The sequence below is a fragment of the Melospiza georgiana genome, chromosome 7 (assembly GCF_028018845.1).
Source record: "Melospiza georgiana isolate bMelGeo1 chromosome 7, bMelGeo1.pri, whole genome shotgun sequence".
In the NCBI taxonomy this organism is placed as follows: domain Eukaryota; kingdom Metazoa; phylum Chordata; class Aves; order Passeriformes; family Passerellidae; genus Melospiza; species Melospiza georgiana.
This window is the reverse complement of record NC_080436.1, coordinates 19,792,956-19,811,909: the sequence shown is the minus strand read 5'-3', so window position 1 is coordinate 19,811,909 and position 18,954 is coordinate 19,792,956. Positions and strand designations below refer to the sequence as shown.

The window sequence follows — 18,954 nt, the reverse complement described above, 5'->3', positions numbered from 1 at the left end:
CCTAGATTGTCAAATTTAAGTTTAAAACCAAAGTTGCAATACTGCTTCACCCTTACTTACACCCTTACTGACTCTGCTTCTGCTGATGAAAAGGAGATTTTTAGAAATTCAAGCTGAAGCATTTCAGGAAGAAACAGCAGCTCTGTCTTTGAATCTCCAACTCATCCTTGCTGTTTGGTAGTTCGATTTTGTACAATCTGTTTCTCTGTCTGACTCACTATAAGCCTATATGAAGACTAACAATGGTCTGAAGAGATGCAGTGGCCTGGTGACTTGCCCTCACAGCCCAGGGCAGCGCTGGGAGCAGCCCCTGGGAGGAGAGCACCTCCTGGGCTGCAGACCCAAAACAGCCGAGTCAGCACAATGCTGAACTCCAACTCTGCAGCTGCTCTGTTCATCACCAGTTCACAGGATGACTGTTTCTCACAGAGCATAGAGATGTCCTGAGAAGTTAAGTGTAACTCTGCCATCAGAGGAAAGCTTTGGTTACTGTCCTACACTTCTGCAATGGACTCGCATCATTTTTTTGCTTTTGGTCAGTGGGAAAGAACTGAATTTAAGAAAAGGCTATTATGTTAAATTGCTAACAACTGACCCTATAAAATACCTGAAACAGTAACCAATCCACCTAGTAAGAAAATTTTACCCACCAAATCTGTTAACAACAAAGCTTCTTATAATGCTTGGTGCTGCAGGGTTGTTGAAAAGGAGGTGGTTCCAAAAGACCAAGGCTGAAGGTGTATTGGTACTTGAAAACCCAGGACACATGTCCTAACATTTTCTAGGCACCTAAAAATATGTTAGGCATTTCTAGTGTAAATGACCACATCTTTTAAGAAGCTATGAAACAAATGAAACAAAAAGAAGCATCACCTTTATTGTGGGATAGACAGTGTGAACAACCACACTGCAAGTGCTTGGTTTGTATCAGGTCAGACATTTTGAGCTGCTTGAAGGCCCTCCCTCTTAAACATTGAGTCAGACAGACAAGCTCACTGTGGTTAATCATTTCCTGCATGATTAATTTCCAAGCAAAAAAAGAGGAAGGAACAAACAACTGTAGAAATAAAACAATGTATAAATTTAAGGGGAAAAAATCTCTGAAGTTGCCAATTAAAATGCTGATTGCTCCCCTATGCAAAAGGGCCCAACTTCCAAATCAGTGTTGACTTGATTCTTTCAAAATCCATTACTTTGTCCTAATGAAAGAAAGGAATTCTTTTTGTTTTAAAATCTGAATTTGAGGAAATTGAGCCACACTACCAAATACTTTAGTAAGGTAGCTCTCAAAACAAAAAGGACAGCTAACTCTAAACGCATTACAAAGTAGTTGGAAAATCACTTACAATCAGTTTTATATAGACCACAGTATTTTTCATTAATCATTTTTAACAGAGTACCGAGCTATTAAGCTTTTTTGCTAAAAATAGTTACAATGATGTAATGAAATTTGAATCCCCTGCTCCCACTTTCCTTGGCAGACCTGAGTGATTAGTAAGCCTACATGTGCCACATTCCACCACCACCATCTCCCAAGGCCAGAGGGACTGCCTCCACCAAGTGTCAGCCCAGGAGTGGCACAGTGTGAATGAGAACTTCAGAGGATGCTGAAGGTGGCCCTCCCATGCAACACCACACCAGTAAATCCCCCCCTGAAAAATATCAGGTGTTTTTCCTCTACTCTTTTTATTAAAGTTTCTAAATATGTAGACATCTATAAATAAATACACAGACAGATGAGTTTTAGTCCCTAAAGAGTTCAACAAGGGTACCAAACCAAATTCAGTTGGGCCTGAAGCTACTGGAAGACACTGAAGAATTCCCCTACAGAGTAAAGAAAGAATATTTAGGAGACTCTCTGGCCTCAATCACTTGCACATGGAGGAGTGAAAAGCTTACCTGGCACTCAAGTAACCTGATACAAGGTTTAATTGAGACACTGGGATTTGCTGTGTAACAGCCTTCTACTCAGCAGGAAGGTCTGGATTTTCATTCTCCTAACTGGAATAAAACTTCTGAAGCTCACCAGCTTCAGGGGACAAAGTGACATCTAAAGTGTTACTGTCAGTATTTTTGAGTCCTCTAACACCAGTGATGGTCTTTTAAAATAGTTTTTGGCTGAGAAGACAATCCTTTTGGTGCAGGGATTACAAGATTTTGTGGCCTGAGACAGGGCATTACAAAGGTGTGAGAATGTAGATTGTCCTATCCTGTCTGGAGGAAGCTGTGGTACCAAAAGTAGGCACTAACTTTTCACCCCTAAAACCACTTGCAGAGATCTGGACAGCCAAAAGAGAGACCAACAGAAGAGAAGTTACTCTGGCAGTCTGAGACCCAGGGAAGTTCTGGGGAGCTGCTGCTGCCAGAGAGAGGAAGCCTACTTTACTGGGGACTTTTGGCATTTCAAGGAAACACTCTGCAGTGCCCAAAATGAGTATGACTTTGAGTATGACTTTCCACCACACTGAAAAATGCCACCCCTTACACAAAATGCCAGGGCAGAGGAGGTACAGCAGTCAGTGATGGAGAGCTCCTGCCTAGACCCACTGGAGGGGTGAAGGATGAGAAGCTTTATTCACAGGCACAGGTGGAAGTGGATGAGATCTATGTGGCCCTGAAATAGGATTTGGCCCAAGCTGAACAACACACAGGAGGATGTCCCAATGGGAAGTGCATCTTTTCCAATTCAGCAGTGATTGATGTGGGGGATGCAACACCCTCCTGCTGTAGGCAGGGACCAAAAGGGGAGAAGTGGAAGGCAAAAGCCTGAAGGGTCTCTAGCAGAAGTGGATGGGGTAGTTCTTGGGAAAGAAACATGTCAAGCCAGTATCACAGTGAGCATTTTTCCTGCCATACTTAGGCTGCAGAGAGAGGAGATGTTTTTTGTTTTGGACATACCTTTTGAAGAAATTGCAGAGTTAGTTTAGCTCAGTGATGCCACTGTAAGAGGTATACGAAAGGTGCAGATGTTAGGGAGCTAGTGAGAGCCAGTAAAGATAAATAATAACAAGAACAAACAAAAGACATGACTAGTGAGGGGAAAAAAGTGAGGATGCTGTCAGGTGCTTTCATGTCTCTATGCATGTTATCCCAGGCCCTTGTGCTCTGTCAACCCTACAGCCTCTCCATCTTCCTCCACACTCCTCATGCTCACTCCCTCCTCCCAGAGTATCCAGCCAAGTGCACTGATCCTCCAGTCACCATGATCTGCAGCTCACACTGGGTAATTTCCCAGAGACCTAAAACCCCCTGAACACTTTGCATCTACTTCCTACCACCCCAGGAATACTGTAACAGAGCAGGTTACTGTGTGTGTCAGTGACAAGTGAGTCAAGAGAGCCCTGAGCCAGCACATGATCCAGGTGTGAGAGCAGTAACAGCCAGATGCACCTATGGTCCACAGCAAGTTGCATCCAGCAAACCTCATCTGTCAAACACAATTGAGACTTTAATGGAGAAAATCCAGTGGTGCTGCATCCATAAAAAATTACAGCTAAGAAATAGGCTGCTATGGTGACAAAGTTGTTTTAATCCAAGTATTTTAAAAATATTATTTTTTCAGTGAAATACTTTTCAAGATATGCAGAGGATCACAGGCAATGGCTAACTTTGGAGGACTGCCTCTGGTAACCAATATAGTCCTGTTTGGAAAAAACAGCTAAGCTTTTGGTCAGTCTACATGTCTGGATGTAGACTTGAGGAAAAGCTGATTATGTCAGAGCAAACACCCTATAGCAGAAAGTATCTGACTCACTGAAAACAGAAATTGCTTACATCCAATCGATACTCTATCATTTCTTTCAGCCAGTGTGCCCAGAGGAGTTGTACAAAAACACTCCTGTCTGTCCAGGGAACAAGGGTCAGGTCACATTCCCCACCACAGCAACCTGGTCCTGGGAACAGGACCTCAGCGCTGCAAAGGACACCTGGAGCAAAGCCCCTGCTGCACCAGGCACCTCAGGAGGGAGTTCACTCGTCTTGAAACAAGCACATGTGTGTCCTTCCTCAGCAGGAGGCCAGGGCCAAATCCAGCAGAAAAATCGAGTTACTGGGCTGTACTCCAGTCCTCAGGACAGGAGGACACATGCTCAGACACTGTCACCTCTGCCAGCTCCATCCCATCGGTGCCCCCACACCAAAAACTGAAGGGCCCTTTCCCCAAGCACTCTGCAGAAAGCCCTAGGGCAAAAGGCTTCACCCTCTCTCCCAGAAAGAAGTGATGGCTAAGGATGAGCTGTTTGAGAGCTCTCCTTCAGCTGTCCAGAGCAGAGCTGCCTGCAACACTCACCTCTCGTCAAGGTGAGTGCTGGAACCAACACACGAGGCTGTTATCCAGGCACTGCCCCAGCACAGCCAAGGAGGATTCTCACAGGCTGGAGGTGACCTTGAAAGGGACACTTGACTCCCAGTGCTCTGGAGAGCCACAGGGGCAACCTCTCCACACAGGGACAACACACTTGGGGCAAGAAAGGACCTGATGAGAGAGATCTCCAGCTTATCCCCTCATCTGTTCCTAGTTGTGAACACTTAGTGTTCACAAAATAGTGCTCCTAACATATAGCCCAAGAGCTTCTCTGCAATGGGGCTACTTTTTCCAGTGTCTCATCACTGTAGTAGTGCTCACTCAATGTCATGTGGCTGCTCAGCACTGCACAGCTTTCTCCCCAAAACTGTCTTAAACTCAAGGAGCTGTCAGTAGGGTGAACAGACTAGTTCAGAAATTAGGGATTCCTGAGTATTGCCTCCAGATTATATAGTCCTAAATCAGAACAAAAATAATTGCACTTAAGACCAAGACTTTTTTCATCATCTTATCTTCACAACATGGCACCACTCTGAGCAGGCAGGGTCACTCATGGCCTGGCAGTGGCAGGCAGCAAACAGTGAGGGGCAGGGAGGGATGTTTCCCACAAGCCACATCTGGTGACCCAGAAGCAAAAAGGGATGGCCTGACCTTTGGAATCCCCAGCTTGTTACCATGGGAAAACAGCTTTTGTTGACATGACCATATCCACCTTTTGCCTTTCCACCTATTGCTCCACTTTTATTTCTAGGTTGTTACAGCTCTGACCACTTGTTTGCTTTGTGTAACATGACAGCAACCCTGCTCTTTGAATCAAATTGACAGAAACCTGGAGCATTTTTTCCCTTCTATACACTTTTTTGTAGCATAACAGGCCAAAAGTACCATAAATTAGTCCACCATAAATGGAGGGATTTTTGGATACTTGAGCTGTTGCAACTTTCAGTACACACAGAAAAAAGTCATGAAGGTAATCAAATATGGAGAGCAAACTCTGGGATTTTGCTGGTGGAGTTGTGCTGCCCTCCCATAGGTGTGCTGCAGTCCCCTTCAGAGCAGCAGTTATAATGAGAGGGGCAAACCTCTGCAAGTCCTGAGGCTGGGATGACAAGAGCCCACCTGGAGCTGCAGATTACACTGTGGGAGCTATGGGATGCCCCACACCACATCCTCTCCATGCCCATGGCACTAAATGAATAATGATGTGACCTGCACAACACCATTGCTGATGGTGCCTTCATTCATCTTTCTCTAATCAACGGGATGACATGAAGCAGCAGTCAAAATCATATAACAACAATGGATACTTGCAGAAAAGGATCAAGAACCTCCCAAACCTCCCACACTATCAGATTGCTTCATTTCTCAGTAGATATAAGTTTAGAATTCAATTCAGCATTCAAATAGGCTTTTTTAATATAAAGCATTTTCTTCATCACAATCAACTAAGTCTTACTAAACATGCAGTGAATTGTGGCTGTTCTACTACAGGCAGCATCTATAAAATGATATTAAAATAGTAAGTGCCACTAAAGGGGAAATCTGAGGCACATAAGGGCAAGACATGTGGAATGAATTGAAAGCATCGTTTTCCAATCCCTCTTATAAATATTACAATATTCCTATGAGAATGTTGAAAAACTACAGTGCACAGAGATCAGCTCAGATTTCCCATCAAAAGCCCAAACAAAAAGCTAAGTGGCCTGGGCAGTCATCAGGGAAAGACCAACTGCACAGGCAAGAGTGCATTGGAGTTTTTACAGCCCAGGTGTTGACATAAATTAGAGTAACTCGAATACCTGCCATTAGAGGAGCAATCAAAGACTGATCTGCCTGGAGTGCAGGAAAAACAAAACAAAAGCCAGCCCCAGATTTGCATAATGTAAGGGAACCTGCTCCCCCATGGACAGTGCAGAGAACCACCACCTCGGAGCCAGGCCACTGTCAATAAAAGCCGCGGTTCAACGCAGCAAGACCCATAAATCAGTTTTGTGAGAAACAGGAAACCAGGCCTGGCAGAGATTTTAATTTAAAAGAAAAAAATATAATTTTCCGTTCTTGAAGTTAACTTTGAATGATTTGAAGCTGCAAAGTGGTGAGAAACCTCCATTGGACAGGGTAGAGATGGAGAGCTTGAATTTATTCTCATTAGAATTCATGGAAAGGCTCAGGCCAGTTTTCAGAGGCAACTGGATGAGACTCATTGTACCTTCTGACTTTGCTGAAGCATTTGAACTTTTTGAGATCAGAATTAGAGATTAGGAAGAGCATATCCCATGAAGCCCCTTGATGTTCTCTCCCAGGAGGGATTTGCACTGTAGCTCGGGGTTAGTCATTAAACCAGATCACTTGTGAGGCACCAAATCATATTTGTACATAAGTAATGAATTTGAAAAGTGTCACAGTCAGCAGGCAAGGCTGGCACTGACTCCCACAGCCCCATCCTTTGGATCAGGAAGGCTGGTGGAGCAAGGCCCACAGCCATGGTTGGCACAGAGATGCCATGCCTTGTGCTCAGCACTGCTGGTACCTTGCTCCATGAACCTGGGGAGAGCAACCACCAAGATATGCTGACATCTGTCTGCAAGGACCACAGCCATCAACAAACTCCCCACAATGTACCCTCTGTGCCCTGCTCACAAACCACCCACTGATATTGAACAGAAACTCACCCCACTTCTTACTGACTGAGTAGGTACTACAGGAGAACTCATTCTGCATATCCCCTGTATTCCCTGTGTTCACAAACCTTCTCTGACCTCCACTTCAAAAAGCTGTAAAACACCATTTGATCTGCCATTTGAAGGCTTATTTCAGTAACGTGGCCAGGAAAAATTAAGTTTTTTGCAGACACCGCTGGGCTGCTACAAAACAGTTACTTTTTTACAATTCACATTGCCTAAGGAACTAGGACAAGTTTGCAATAAAGCAATTGAAAATTTTCAGCTTACTGACTTAAAAATGAATATATATCATATACAAAATATACCATTACTTTGCATACTTTCAGTATTTACCAAGGTAGGTATTTTATCTTAGATCCTCCTCTGAGAATAGCTACAAAATGAAACTCTCACAAATTTTACAGATAGCTTACAGTAATAAATGACTATCGCTTTCAACCCCCCAAAATGCAGATACAGGGTATAGCTGGGCAGTGTATACTGGGCATCTGCACACACAGAAGCTGGACAACAAAGCACCCATTTGCACAAACACCCAAAGAAACTCCCAGTATCCACTCTTCCTTGCTTGGAAAGAGCTCTGCCTCTGAAGTTTGGCCTGCTCTCTAGCTCACACTGTGTCTCGGAAAGCTTTCCCGTGGGCTGCTATGGTTTCAGTCATTATTTTTAAAGGATCTGGGAAATATAAAAACAAACCTGTGGAAGAGACTTTAAAATCAGGATGGAAATAATAAAGGGGAGGGAAAAGAGGGGACAAAGAGTAACCTGAAGCAATGAGAGGGTTTTCTCTTTTCTCTTTCTTTTTTGAGCAAACAAGCCCTCCCCAGACTCTGGGACTTCAACTGCCCCTTCTTCACATTGGAGCCAATCTTAGCTCGTCCCAAACTACTCAAGATACTGTGGCTAAAAGTTCATTATCTGCTCTCAGTGGTCTACAAAACTTTAGAAATTGCATCCAAAGCAATAAAAAAACCCAACCAGAAGGTAAATCAAGGATAAGAGATTAATTTTAATCTCAAATGTCTTCTCATACACATTTTGGTTTGAAAAGGATCAATTTAAAAACAAAAAAGGAAAGCAATAATATTACTGAAAACACCTAATTGCACATGTGAAATTACATGATCACCTAATATCCCGGCAGTACTGGCAAATGATGCCTTATTCTAATCCATATTAAAAACAAAGCCAAAACGTTATGCTCCTGCACCACCCAATTATCTACCTGGGTAGAATCCAGCAGTAAACTTCTGCAACTTCAGAGATACAGACAGAGGAAGCAACACACTACTGTTATTAAAAATGTTCAATAAGACAACCTTAAAACTACCTTTAGATGGATTGTACAAAAGTAACAGATCAGATAACCATTAAGGAATCATTAAATAAAGCAGGTTGTCACTATCTCTGCATTGTCTGGTTCTTTGCATCATGTATAAAAATCTACTAAATCTGACCATCATTTTCTCTCTTTTACAAAACGTCTATTTTAATCTGATATTGAGTTGGAACTACAAGAAAAATCTTAGTTTAAAGAGTCTATTTTTTTTCATTTAAAAAAAATATACTGCCTGTCCTTAGCAGGAACTGCTGTGGTTTCATTCCAGACCTAAGAAGTTGTCTTTGACTTAGAGGAAGATATAATCCCAAAGCAGTAATGAGAATCTGTATGATAAATGATGAGGGCTGCCAGTTGAAGTTCTATGGCTAACGCAGAACAGCAGCAGGCACAATAAAGACTCATGTTTTCCTCTTGAGTACTGAATGTGCTGAATCCATCATATGCCTTATTTTGAGCTGACCAGCACTTCCTGCCTCCAGCACCAGTTACTGGACAAAAAACCTGCTACCTAATGGAAATATGTATAGAAACCCCACAGAGGATCTCCTGCTCTAGACTCACTCCTAGGGAAGGGCAGCTCCCAAGTGAATTGGTGGCCTGCAGAGTGCCCTGCAGAAGGTCATCTCCAGCCCAGGGGCTTTTGGAACCTGTGGACTGGTGTTTACAATAGCCCCAGGCAAGGAGTCTGAGTCCTGGTGGCTGCTCACCCAGATTCCCATTTACAGCAGAAGCAGTGGAAGGACAAACCTGAAATTCTTCCTCCTCCATTTGGATTTAGTTTGTCTCTTTGCAGAGCAGTCAAAATCTAACCCACAGCACACTGAACATCTCTCCACAGGCTATAGGAGAGACCTCAGCCTTCAGCATCAGAATTTGCATGTGTGCAATCACCAGCAATACTCATGTGCTGTTCCTATCACCAGCAATTTCCACTTGGTCCAATCTGGAAAACATCCTGAGTAATACGAGGATGAATTTTTCTGTTAAGTATTTCCAACGCTGCCTTTTGGCAAGAAAAAAATGTCAAAAGTCACTTGGAAAAGAGAGGTACAGCTAAGAGACGTTTCAATTATTTCATAAATAAGCTGCCAAAATGCAGAGAAAAAAATCCAGGCAATACTAATATTCTTCATATTTATATCATTATAAGCCAAGCTGAGATCAAAGTATTGACCAACCACAATTACACTTTGTTTCATTTACTAGAACAGAGCTACAATAAAAATTTTACCCACAATAGCTTTGTAAAGCCATTTTCACATAAATCCTTCCATCTGCTTTTGCAGCAAGACTTGGTATTTATGTAATATATATGTTTATGAAATATAGGTGAGATAACATTGAATTGGAGGTTTCAGATTAGACACCTGGCCTTTAGCTGAATACTTAATGATACTGGGACCATGAAATTTGCAGGTATGCATCCGAGTACACAGCACAAATCTGCAGCAGGTGATGCCAATTTAAACACCTACAGTAAGGGCACACAGTTAAGTTGTCTGTGACTAATCTAAGGTTTCATTGTTCAGTTGGAAGCCCTGTAAGTAAAGATAGCTTCTGAAGATTTCATTTATGAAATAGGCTTCTCTACTTGTTTTGGCAATTATCTAATAGATGGCAAGGTACTAGTTCTGTTTTTCATCAGCCCATGGTTCCTTCAAACTCAAAGCAATTCTAATGTTACATAAAAGACAACAGAGGAATTTAAATTCCCAGATCTACCTGGAGAGGCACTAAAATTTGTGTGTGCTTAATAATGTGGGGTTTGGGTTAAAAAAAAAACAAAACAAAACAAAAAAACAGAGAAAGAGGGAAACTATTTTATGCCTTGTCAAAGTTTGAGACCTGAAGAGATTTCTGTCTTGCTGTACTGACATCATGGCACTGCTGATGAAGCACAGGGCTCTCTGACTGATGCTGACTGCCCCCATTATCCCTGGTCCTGCAAGGGACACAGGCAAATTGGTGCTGCTCCAGCTAGGACTGGGAGGACACAGATTGCAGAAGCAGGAGGGCACACAGTCCTGTAAAGGGCTCTGGTTTAAAGCATGGCACAAATGAAACAAAAAGCATCCAAGGACAACAAACTGAAAACGCCCATCTGCTTTCCTCCCCATCTCCAATTACAGAAGTTTTTGCTCCAGTTTATTTCTCTTTGGAAACAGCTTTTTACAGCTGCACATGGCAAGTACTTAACTAGTAAGCAAAGAGGAGAAGCTGGAAAGAATGATTATTAATGGATTCTGCCAAAAAAATAGTCAGGGCAAAGTCACAGCTCAGGACACAAACTAGTCAATTTCCCCCTACATAAAGGCAAAGGCATGTCCTGAACTGCCTTCCTGAGAGGGAAAACAGCACAGCTGCCTTGCCTGCTGCAGCTACCCGGGCTGGAAACACACAGCATCCCTCCACTTGATACTTAGGAAGCTGGTTCAGTCAACACATGTCAAAAGAGAGCGTTTCCCAAGTCATGGTGAGTAAAAGCCAAGAGGTTCCACTCAGTTATCTGCATTTTATTTTAAATATTTATATCTCTAACTGCTTTATATGACCTTCCACAACAAAACATTTCCATGAAGCAAGAGTAGCCAAAGGCAGTGTGCCTCGTGGGTGCCTGTCCTGGAGGGCATGGGTTTACCAGGGGCTCAGGCCACTGTGGTGACAGCCCATGTGGGGCCACAGCTGGTGACTGCACAGCTCAGGCCCAGGCAGAGGTGCCAGACAGGTCAATATGCCAAGAGGGACAAATGCACATCTCGCCTGAACCCAGCAGGAGCCACAAGCCATTGCCTGAGCAGAGACAAGGGGCCTCACCCAGCTGCTCCAGGGTCAGCAGTGCCTCCTGGCTCTTGCCAGTGTTTTGGAAGTGGTGCCCAGTCAGCATGGCACCTCTGTGTTAGCTGGCACCTCTGAGGCAGCCTGCCACACAGGTGGCACAGGAACTCCCCGGGACCCAGGGAACAGCCAGATTTAGAGATTATTGGCCTCTGCCCAAGATAGCAGGTCTAGCTGAGCTCCTGCTGGTATTCCAAATGCGGGTCTATTGCATGAAAGTGGTAATTTAGTGTAGCTCAAGCTGAAAAAAAGTATGTAGGACATACCAGTGTCATGAAAACATACCCACAAAACCAAAAGCAGCCACACACCATCATTCAGCACTTGCATTTCCTCTTCAGAACATTCAACAAATGCTCTTACTCCAAAGAACAGTTGTAATTTGTCCTTGCTAGTGCCAGTCTACCAGCAGTTCAGAAGAGAAAAGAAACTGGTACCTGCAGGCTTTAGTGCTCAGTGCAGGTGCCCTGAAACAGCAAGTACTGGAGGGTGGCAACCCATTTCCCCTTATCTATAACAAGAGTGGCTGTCACAGTTGCTGAACCCCAGCTAAAGTTATCATCACATCTGCTGAATCCTGTAATTATGGCCAAAACCCTGATCAAACTGGCTGAATGATTTGGTTAGCTTGCAGGGGTAAAACCAAACTTTAAGTAAATTTGAAAGCTAAATTTAGCAGACGGCAGACTGACCTGTAACTACTAACATCTTTGCTTTCAAAACCAGAATTTGTAATTAGATGGAGAGTTAAGACCTACTTCAAATCTGAGGCCACAACCTTCCAAATAAAAAGCAATTTGTTTCCTAAACTCAGAGAGCTGTCGTACCTGGATCAAACTCACAGCTCAAGGGAAGCTTTGGATTGGTTTTATGAGGTCCTAAGACATCATTATTCTCATGAAGTCTACTTTCTCTTTTAAACTGCAGTCCTGTTGACTGGCAGTCCTGAAAAAATGATGGGATCGTTGTTCTCTTCCACATGTGCCAAGGCCCTTGTGAGCAGGCAGGCTCACAGGAGGCTGGGTCACAGGGAGAGCCAGTCCAGGCAGCACCACTCAGAGAAAAAGCCCTGCTCCTGCACAGAGAGGGTACAGCAGCACCAGGGCTGCTGTGTGAACACAGCCTCAGCTCTGCAGCCAAACACTTCTTCAGGTGAGCTTTGATCCACCAGAACTTGCTATTAGGGAATGCTGCTCAACACAGCCCAATGCAGCCAGCATGAATTTGAAGTTTGCCATTAGTACCAGACTTCTGCGATCTGTGATGTAAATGAGCAGTTTTCTGTTCACCTGAGAAGGCAGCAGGGCCTGCCTTTCCGTGTCCCCCTCTTAGGCAGGAGCACACCTGGTCATTACCCTGCCAGCTGCTAACAATAACTCAATACCTTCCCACAATGTGCAGACTATAATGCACTCATTTATCTGCTTACTTCCAAGAGAAAGATCTCCTCAGGAAACTCAGAAACAGCATTTTTCATTCCCTCCCTGAAAAGTGGAGTATGAAATACACTGTACCATCCATATGGAAATGTTTATTCCTTTAAAATAACTATTTAGCTTTCATCAATAACCAGAAAATTTCAAAGTCACTGTCAACAAGGAGACTGAAACACAGAACAACAGACAGCAGGGCTGGAAGAGGGCATCTACCCTTCCTTCCCCTGAGTCACCGTAGATTATATCATTCCTGGCAGTAGTCAACTCTTTTTTCTCTAAAAATCTCCACTGATGGAAAGTCTGCAATATCCCTGTCATCTATCTTGTTATCCTATCAGCCAATTAAGCTTTTCCCAGTACTTTATTTAGACCTCTGTTTGCTGTGATTTCATTTACTATTTTTCACACTATTTACAAGTGATGCATAAAAGAATTCATTCCTTTCTTCTTCATGGTTATTTGAAAACTGGCTACTTGTCTCTTGAACTTCTCCTCTTTAGGCTAAGCAATCATATTTCCTCCAGTCTTTCCTCACAGGTGGTATTTGTGCTGTCATTATTTCTGCTGTTTCTGGGACCTTCCATAATCCCATATCATGTGTGAAATGGCTGAGAGTGACAATGTATCATCTTTATCTCAGTATTGCATTGTAAGTTTATAAATGCCAGTTTATAAATACTCATATCTTCCTTACCCTGCTTGTCTCCCTTCTTTGCCTCCTACCCAAACAGGGACGTTTGACTACTGACAACACAGTGGTACCATCTTTTTCAGTCCTGTGGAATAATTCTCCAAATAACAGCCTTTGCACCAACCCTCATCCAGCGGCAGTCCATGCCTGGTAAGAGCTGTGGATCCCCAAATGAAGTGAGATATTTGTCTGTTCCTGGGGCTAGCTCTTCCCTCTCCCATTTTCCAAGCCTAGCACACAGATTTCTCCAGACTGTGATTTCCAAAGCAAGTGCACCAAAGCATCAACCCACTTGGACCAGCTATAGACTTATCTAGAAGAAACTCTGAATGGTTTTGTGCTCATGTCTACAGGGAACCAACATCCCAAACCACTCTGGGACCCTCCCAGCATCAGTTTTTACATGGCCCAGTAATCCTAAGGAAGCCACCAGTTGGGGTTTACAACACAGAGCATCTGAGATAGGAAATACTTGATCTGCTGGACTGCACCAGCTCCAGATCAGCACACTGCAGCCTATCTACAGCCCATGCCTTCTGATGGACCCTCTGCTGCAATGAGAAGAAAATTAAACCAAAAATTAAATTTAAAATTAATTAAATTTTTTATAAGTAAACAATGTTCTTTCTTACTAACCATGTGTTTCAGTGAACCTTTTCATACTGTTCATTAGCACCAAACTGTAAACGTTGCAGGCTTCATTCACTGTGCAGTTTTCAAGTGTAATGTCACCTGCTGTAATTCATGACAACTACAATTCATTGTGCCTGGTAATATCATACCTAAGGTCGCCTGACCTAGCTGCTAAGCCTTAAACCCCTTCACTGTAAGCCTTGTACTACTAGAATGGGAAAAAAACCCCACAAAAACAAACAGAAAATAACTGACTTCACATGTTAAAAGCTTATGGATTTGGCAGAAAATATGATGTGACCTATGGCACCTAAATCTGATATTAGGAAAGGTGTGGCACATGAGAGCATGCCTGTAAACTGGCACTGTCATTAATCCTGCCTTGGAGAAGAATGACTCCTGTACTGTCACACTGCAACCTAAGACATGAGATAGCTCTGCAGCTCCCAATGCTTACAGGCCAGGAATGACACACAGCAGAGGAGCTTCCTGTGCTGCTGCTCACACCACAACTCCCACCCACTCCCAGCCCTCAGTGCAAACCCCACAGGCTCTGTACCTGGTCACCAGCAGGAGATGCTTGCATAGAATGGGAGGTCTGGTCAATTCAGTCCAGAATACACTTTCTGAAGTTAGTTAAATAGCAATAACATTTCCCAGGTTGCACAACCCTGCAAGGAAGAAAGGAAAAGAACTATTAATTGTGAACCATTGGGGATCACAGAGCCTGAGCATGTGTCCATTATGTATTTTCTTGAATAAGTAGGAATTCTGCATGAGAAAGTGGAAGCATACTGTGAAGAACAGCCCCCCTCCTTCTAAAGAGGAATCAGAACAGGAAAACACATTGGCTAGGTTCTCCTTATTGCTCACTGAGGCCAGAGGACCCAATTTATTCTCAAACAAATTTAAGATCATTCTTCCAACTTCAGCATCGCATACATAGTAAAAGCCATTATAAACAGTGGAAGGAAAAGAAAAAGGCATAAAAAGCCATGGATGGGATGGTAAGACTAATAGAGTAATCCACTACAACAGCTGCTCCTACTAAGGGACATGGTTCAACAACTAGCTTTGTAATTAGGAGGTTTCTGTAGTTTAGGCTAGAGAAAAACACGTGCAAAAGCTGAAACAAATGGGGGGGGGCGGGAAGAAAAGGAGAGGCAACAGCCTGGAAGATGTGACAGATGTGCTGCAAATAACACCCCCACAAAAAATACACTTGACCATTTTACGTATTCAGTAATAGAAACAACAAAATAAAACCTTTAAAAATCAGTAATTTTAAAATAAAATTTAAGCATAGTAGCCTTTCAGCATTTTACAGATTTACTTCTATTTAGAAATCAGTCTCAAGAGCCCAGTCCCCCAGAGCCACACAACCTTGGCATACACTACGTGGCAAAATGAAACCCATGAGTGGATTCTGCTGTAAACTCTCTGAAGCTGGCCTATGCAGGTCTGGTTTGCAGTAGCTGGTGTTGCACATCTTAACTCCTACTTTCTCCCTTACAAGAGTAGAATAACCCTGTGCTATGGATCCAAGTGCACAGTGGACACAAGTTCAACAGTGCAACACAGCCATGTAGATTTTGGGGAGAAAAACCAGCCAGTGATTAAGGTGACATTGAGTGGTATATTCTATTTATTTGCAGAATTAAAGATTCTTTAATGAGGCTTTAATCTAAATTTGAAGCTCCCTCAAATCAAACTTCTATATTAGCATTGCTGAAGGGAAAGGAAAAACAAAAAACGAAAAAAATACACAGAAAAATTAATTTTTCTTCCATAGATAATAAATGCACAGACACATGTATACAGTCTCTCCTCCTCCTGAAGTGCAGCTGAAGAGTAGCCTCTGCTTCCTAAGCACAGAATTTGTCCCCATCTGGTTCCATTTTTTATTATGTTCTCTTTTTGGTTTCCTTCTCTCTCATTCCAATGCAATTTTAATTCATTTTGTTTAGTCTGTACTTTTTATTCCCTTTCCTCTTTTTGCAGATTTCCTTTTTAATTTGTAGAGGAATAAACATTCTTTCCCTGGATTTCATAATACAAGCTGCTGGAAAAGGCCCATTTAGAAATCCCCCCTCTTGAACAACTCTCCTGCTCTTTCAATCCTGTTACCCAAATAAGTTCACTCGTGGTAGCAGAGTAGAAGTGTTAGGGCTTATTTATTTAGGAATGTGTATCAGTTTATTTTTTAGTTCCATTTCAAATACCTGGCACAAGCCACTGCATGGAGGCTCAAATATATTATTTACGAGCCATTACATTTAGCTTAAAACAATTCCTAATCTATCTGAGATGAGTCGCTATAAGAGAGGATTAGGCTGAAATGAAAATGTCTGCAGTGGGATTTTACTAAATTGCTTTTAAATCGCATTCCCAGTTAAACAGTGCTCCAGTGAAGACTATAAACCCTAATACATCAGAAAGGCTGATTTGGGGCAGAACTCTGGCTCTCTGAAAACTTGCTGGTTTTACAGATGCAGAGGAGCCCAGCTAAGGCCAAAGCCTTCTCTGCATATAAAACCCCAAAGGCTGAAATACGAGAGCAAAGCTGTGCAAGGCTGAGGCACAGAGCTGTTTAATTGCCCAGGAACAGAGCCCTGCTATTCCCAGCTTGCCAAGACCCTCCATGCCCTGCAGCAGGGCCAGGTGCAGCATCCAGCTCCACGTGCCGGAGCGGCCTGGCCTGGCCCACTGTGTTCATCTTAGGGGTTCCTGCACTGACATCAGGATGAGTGCTCCAGGTGGTATAAGGGTGAGAGAGCTGTGAAACAGTCTCATTTTCTACATGACCAGAAAAACGTTTTAAAAAATATTTGGGAAGAAGCATGGGCAGCTTTAGGACTTCCTGTCCAATGCTCAGATCTCTGATTTTCATGCCCGGCATGGCCTCGTTACAGCACTGTCATCCCCAGCAGGTGCATTTCGTGTGAGATTGCTGCCCCCACCCCGGTCCAAGCCCCTCTGCCTCTCAAGCTGTGACCCAAGGTGCAGAGTGAGCAGCTTGGCCTCCAGCCACCATTGCTGGAGCTGGCTGTGCAGCTGTCACCTCCTCCTCCCCATGCTCTCCCAGAACCACGTGGGATTTCATTTCCACACTGGGATTTCCTTTTAGTTCAGATTCTGTGCACTTACTACTGTATTATACATTTTATCATCCTGAAGGTTGTTTTCTTTGTGACTTTCAGTCAGACTTTGCATTTAAGATTGGTAATTAATCACAATTGCCCAGTAATTTAAAAGTAACAACTCTATATTTGTGCTAGAGTACAAAACATACATCCCATTAAAGAGTCTCCCTCTGAGAGCTCCCAAATTCTCCAGCACCAACTCAGATTAATTTAACTCCTGATGCAATGTGTTCCCAAGTTGAAACTCTCCAGCACAGAAAAGTCATGATGCAATTTCTCAACAGAAATCACTAGGAATGAAAGAACACCTTAACAAGAAACTGTGCCAGTAAAATCAAAGAGAAGAGCTACATACTTGGTACAGCCAAAACAAACTAAAAGAAGTTTTCACTATAGTCAATGATTTTAACCTCTACTTGGAAAAGTGCTTTCTGCTATTTATTAACACTGAACACGTCTATTAAAAATCCAGACCTTTAACTTATTTTATGAAAGTCTTAACAAGATGGAGAAGATTTCATCCACACTTCTGACGTGACTCAGGCCCCACTGCTGTTGTACTGCAAGGCAGGCTCCAAGCTTTGCACAAACCAAGCTAACCCACAGACGAGCTTCCTATTTCTGTGCTGTAGAGTTCTGCTCTGAAATCCCACGCTGCTTACTGCCCGCTAGCACAACTGCCACACAGAGCACTCCTCATCCACTACTGCCAAAAATCAGAGAAAATACATCTGCAGAACCCCGGCAGGACAGCTAAAGAGATGTTTTAAGAGCACTAACCTGTGCTATTTGAATCTGTTGGAGGTCACCCAGTTCTGAACTTCCCCAGCAGCTCCAGGCTCATTTCCTGTGAGGAGCATGTGACACACACTTCCTCACCGCACCTTGCTAGACTCACTGCGCTCACATTTTAACATCAGATTAAACAACTAACTGTCCCTCACAACATGTAAAGAAACTCCCGATCTAATGCTGAACCACTGACATTTCTGTATAGCCAAAAAGCCCTCCTCTACTGCCTTCTGAGTCACTCCGTGATTCAATGGACCTTTTTGTACTGTATATTAATACCAAATGCTGAATGCAATTCTGCCACAGTATACTCAGTGTGCCTCCCCCCAGCTTTTAAAGGGGAAACAAATGCAGTAGTGGAGAATGTAATTACACTGCAGGCATGGGAAATTTCAGTTCAAGGCTATTTGTTTATCAAATGTTCAGAGTGGTAGTGAATTGATGAATTCAAACAGATGCAGTCATCAGCAATTTTCAGAAATACTTTCATTTGAACACAGTAAACAGAAGTTTGTGTCCTATGAAGAGTAGTTTATGCCTTTAGAAGAGTAGAGATTTTCTTAGTGTGCATCCACATATTGTTATCTTAGCACTGGGGAAATAGGTCTGAACATATGTCACAAAAGGAAGGACAGTAAAGTACTGTATTAGAGTACTATGTTTACAGGACTAGTCAATAGGTGGCGCTTTATCAGAATTTTATTTTTAAAGACACAAATTTTGGAAAGGCAATCTAACCCTGAGTGCACCACCAGGTGCACTGTCACAGTCTGGAGGTCAAGTCTGAAGATTACCAGATCACAGTAGAGGCAGAATGGTCACACCTTTATTTAGTGCAAGCTGAAATAACAACAGACAATGCCAGGGGGACTGATCAGCCTGGCAAGGCCTGTGTAAAAGCAGTGGGTTACAGACCCACAGGGGTTCCCTTACAGACTGACTGCAAGGATCTTTGCTGGGGCACAGATTTGCTTCAGCTGTACCTAGTGTGTGAATGTGAAAACCTCGAAGGTAGGAAGAAAGTGCAGAGACAGTGATGCTGCAAATTTGGGATGCAAATCTTTTGGCAGCAACACTCAGTCGTGGCTGTCCCGC

General features: G+C 43.1%; 1 protein-coding gene across 1 annotated transcript in view; it reads right to left on the bottom strand.

Annotated features, from left to right (window-relative positions):
* The window catches only part of WIPF1 (WAS/WASL interacting protein family member 1), a 53,652-nt gene that overhangs the window by 18,382 nt on the left and 16,316 nt on the right, over positions 1 to 18,954 (bottom strand). Inside the window, exon 2 of the mRNA XM_058028334.1 lies at positions 14,484 to 14,595. The gene's annotated coding sequence lies outside the window, so the exon portion shown is untranslated. The remainder of the gene's footprint in view (positions 1 to 14,483; positions 14,596 to 18,954) is intronic.